General features: G+C 42.1%; 1 pseudogene; it reads right to left on the reverse strand.

The window, feature by feature from the left end:
• Window positions 1-978: 978 nt before the first annotated feature.
• Window positions 979-3,598, reverse strand: LOC129855931 (mitochondrial import receptor subunit TOM5 homolog; annotated as a pseudogene).
• Between the last annotated feature and the right edge of the window lie 595 nt (window positions 3,599-4,193).

The following is a 4,193-nucleotide window of genomic DNA, read 5'->3' on the forward strand; positions in this document are numbered from 1 at the left end:
TGTTGTTGTTGTTGTTGTTGTCAGGGTTGTTCCTGTTGGGTAGCAACTTCACCAGCTTGTTGTTGTTGTTGTCATGGTTGTTCCTGTTGGGTAGCAACTTCACCAGCTTGTTGTTGTCGTCATGGTTGTTCCTGTTGGGTAGCAACTTCACCAGCTTGTTGTTGTTGTTGTTGTCAGGGTTGTTCCTGTTGGGAAGCAACTTCACCAGCTTGTTGTTGTCGTCATGGTTGTTCCTGTTGTGTAGCAACTTCACCAGCTTGTTGTTGTTGTTGTTGTCAGGGTTGTTCCTGTTGGGAAGCAACTTCACCAGCTTGTTGTTGTCGTCATGGTTGTTCCTGTTGGGTAGCAACTTCACCAGTTTGTTGTTGTTGTTGTTGTTGTCATGGTTGTTCCTGTTGGGTAGCAACTTCACCAGCTTGTTGTTGTTGTCATGGTTGTTCCTGTTGGGTAGCAACTTCACCAGCTTGTTGTTGTTGTTGTTGTCATGGTTGTTCCTGTTGGATAGCAACTTCACCAGCTTGTTGTTGTTGTTGTTGTTGTCATGGTTGTTCCTGTTGGGTAGCAACTTCACCACCTTGTTGTTGTTGTTGTTGTCATGGTTGTTACTGTTGGGTAGCAACTTCACCAGCTTGTTGTTGTTGTTGTTGTTGTCAGGGTTGTTCCTGTTGGGTAGCAACTTCACCAGCTTGTTGTTGTTGTTGTTGTTGTTGTCATGGTTGTTCCTGTTGGGTAGCAACTTCACCAGCTTGTTGTTGTTGTCATGGTTGTTCCTGTTGGGTAGCAACTTCACCAGCTTGTTGTTGTTGTTGTCATGGTTGTTCCTGTTGGGTAGCAACTTCACCAGCTTGTTGTTGTTGTCATGGTTGTTCCTGTTGGGCAGCAACTTCACCAGCTTGTTGTTGTTGTCAGGGTTGTTCCTGTTGGGTAGCAACTTCACCAGCTTGTTGTTGTCGTCAGGGTTGTTCCTGTTGGGTAGCAACTTCACCAGCTTGTTGTTGTTGTTGTTGTTCTGAAGCATCTTGTGTGATGTAGGTCTTGAGGGGAGAGGGTGAGAGAAGATGGATTCTATTCATATGCTGTCCAGCTTCTGAAGAACGTATGGTGCTAGAATGGAGAGGAGATCAGTAAACAACAGAACGTATGGTGCTAGAATGGAGAGGAGATCAGTAAACAACAGAACGTATGGTGCTAGAATGGAGAGGAGATCAGTAAACAACAGAACGTATGGTGCTAGAATGGAGAGGAGATCAGTAAACAACAGAACGTATGGTGCTAGAATGGAGAGGAGATCAGTAAACAACAGAACGTATGGTGCTAGAATGGAGAGGAGATCGGTGAACAACAGAACGTATGGTGCTAGAATGGAGAGGAGATCAGTAAACAGAACGTATGGTGCTAGAATGGAGAGGAGATCAGTAAACAACAGAACGTATAGTGCTAGAATGGAGAGGAGATCAGTAAACAACAGAACGTATGGTGCTAGAATGGAGAGGAGATCAGTAAACAACAGAATGTATGGTGCTAGAATGGAGAGGAGATCAGTAAACAACAGAACGTATGGTGCTAGAATGGAGAGGAGATCAGTAAACAACAGAACGTATGGTGCTAGAATGGAGAGGAGATCAGTAAACAACAGAACGTATGGTGCTAGAATGGAGAGGAGATCAGTAAACAACAGAACGTATGGTGCTAGAATGGAGAGGAGATCAGTAAACAACAGAACATATGGTGCTAGAATGGAGAGGAGATCAGTAAACAACAGAACGTATGGTGCTAGAATGGAGAGGAGATCAGTAAACAACAGAACGTATGGTGCTAGAATGGAGAGGAGATCAGTAAACAACAGAACGTATGGTGCTAGAATGGAGAGGAGATCAGTAAACAACAGAACGTATGGTGCTAGAATGGAGAGGAGATCAGTAAACAACAGAACATATGGTGCTAGAATGGAGAGGAGATCAGTAAACAACAGAACGTATGGTGCTAGAATGGAGAGGAGATCAGTAAACAACAGAACGTATGGTGCTAGAATGGAGAGGAGATCAGTAAACAACAGAACGTATGGTGCTAGAATGGAGAGGAGATCAGTAAACAACATAATTCGATTCTCTTCACAACTAGACAGTACATTTGACTCATGTTGGTTCCATGTAGATCCCTCTGTTAAATGGAACCCAAAATGGTTCTACCTGGAACTAAAAGGGTTCTTCAAAGGGTTCTCCTATGGGGACAGTGGAAGAATCCTTCTAGGTTCTAGATAGCACCTTTTATTAAGAGTGTAGGCCTATATTCAAATCCCCGAGCTGCCCCTGAACAAGGCAGTTAACCCACTGTTCCTAGACCATCATTGAAAATTAGAATTTGTTCTTAACTGACTTGTTAAATAAAGGTTAAAACATAAATAAAACTACTAGACAGTTAAATTACATTTGACCTTAAAGTAAAATCCTAATTGTATATGTACTTACCTATATAGACACACTTCCCATGGTTTGACAGTAAAAAACTAGCTATAAAGACTATTTTCCTGACTGTCTCTACTGATGGCCTCTAACAGCAGAATAAAATAAGTGGGATATTTAAACAGCACTGAAACAGAGTAGGTTGCTAGTTGACTAAGTGTTGTAAATTGTTTCAATGCTGCCGTCTACAGATCTAATGTATTGTAATACCACATGTACCAATACAGTAGAATTGACAGGGACACTGTGTAATGATACAATGACCCTCCATCCAATGTTCTGCTGCTGTTGTGCAACATTGTGACATCACTGACATGTTTACAGGTTGCCATGCCGACGAAAGAGAAGGTGTTTTCATTCTGTAATAAGGCCTTCACTTCAGTTTGGATGGCTGGTTGACTGCAGACAGGTTACACAGTATCAGTGTAGGTGTTAGGCTGTTTCTGCTCTCCTCCCAACTACTAATGGAATTGTCCTGCCAATGCAACGTATGGAAATGTATCCACTCACTACTGTAAGTCTCTCTGGATAAGAGCGTCTGCTAAATGACTCACATGTTCAATGTAATGTTCAGTTTCACAATATCAATGGAATAGACCAAAGCAGAGCCATGTATTTAGACATGAATACATGACTCTGGGCAAAAACACAAACAGATCTGGGACCTGCCAGACTACACAGTTGACATCATAGGGACACCCGACTAGCTTCTGGTCCAGTACTTACTGACTCCGAGCAGGGCGACATGGAGGAGAAAGTTCCTGACCGAAGATACCACATCTTCATCTCTTCCGGGTCCATCTTCGGCCCGAGTCCCTCCATTTTCAGCATCTTTAGTTAATTATCTGGCGGTGATGTGATCTGATTAGCGGCTGTCTGTCAACCAATAGCCTACTATGCTGTGTTATTAGCTAGAGCTAGACAGTCTGAGTACACCACATCCTGAATGGCCACGAAGATGTGTGTCTGAAATGCACCTTTAAGTTCAGTTGGAGCTGAAACGACGGACAGATATCTCGATTGAGGATAATGTCAGTATTTAGCTAAGTTATTAGCTGTTTTGCTCACCAAAGGCGTAACAAAGTGAAACTGTAGATCTCAAAGCCTCAGTTCCGGGAGAGTAGTGGGTGAAACCATTCACTTCAGGAAAAGGGGTGATGTAAATATAGTTTCCTTTCATTATGTGTTACTGAATTCATAAAAATAATTGCTGCCATTGTAGTAAGGTTGGTAATACGAGAGATCTTCGGACTTACCATTTTTGTATTATTTTCTTTGAAAGAACAACTAGTGTGTTTTGAGTGCTTCTCGCCTATTTGGGAAGTTGGTCTGCCCGCTCCTCAGTCTGAGAGAGATTCTGAGAGCAGGTTCGAGTCCTCTTCCTCTGTACATAAAAACTGTTTAAAACTGTATAACACAATAGTGTTTTTGGAAAACTGGTTCATATATCCTAAAGTCAATAGCGAATGTGGCTATTGTTAGTAAAACGTTTACTGTTGACAGGAGAACAAGAGGAGACAATAGGACGAGTAAATAAAGAGTAAAAAGTAATTAAAGAGCAGCAGTAAAATAACAATATCAAGAATATATACAGGTGGGTACCTGGCTCTCAAGAGAAGACAGACTATGTGCACACAGCCCACAAAATGAGGTGGAAACTGAGATGCACTTCCTAACCTCCTGCCAAATGTATGACCAGTTAATTCATACTGTATGTTGTAGTCTGTCCAA

The sequence above is a fragment of the Salvelinus fontinalis genome, chromosome 5 (assembly GCF_029448725.1).
Source record: "Salvelinus fontinalis isolate EN_2023a chromosome 5, ASM2944872v1, whole genome shotgun sequence".
Lineage (NCBI taxonomy): Eukaryota > Metazoa > Chordata > Actinopteri > Salmoniformes > Salmonidae > Salvelinus > Salvelinus fontinalis.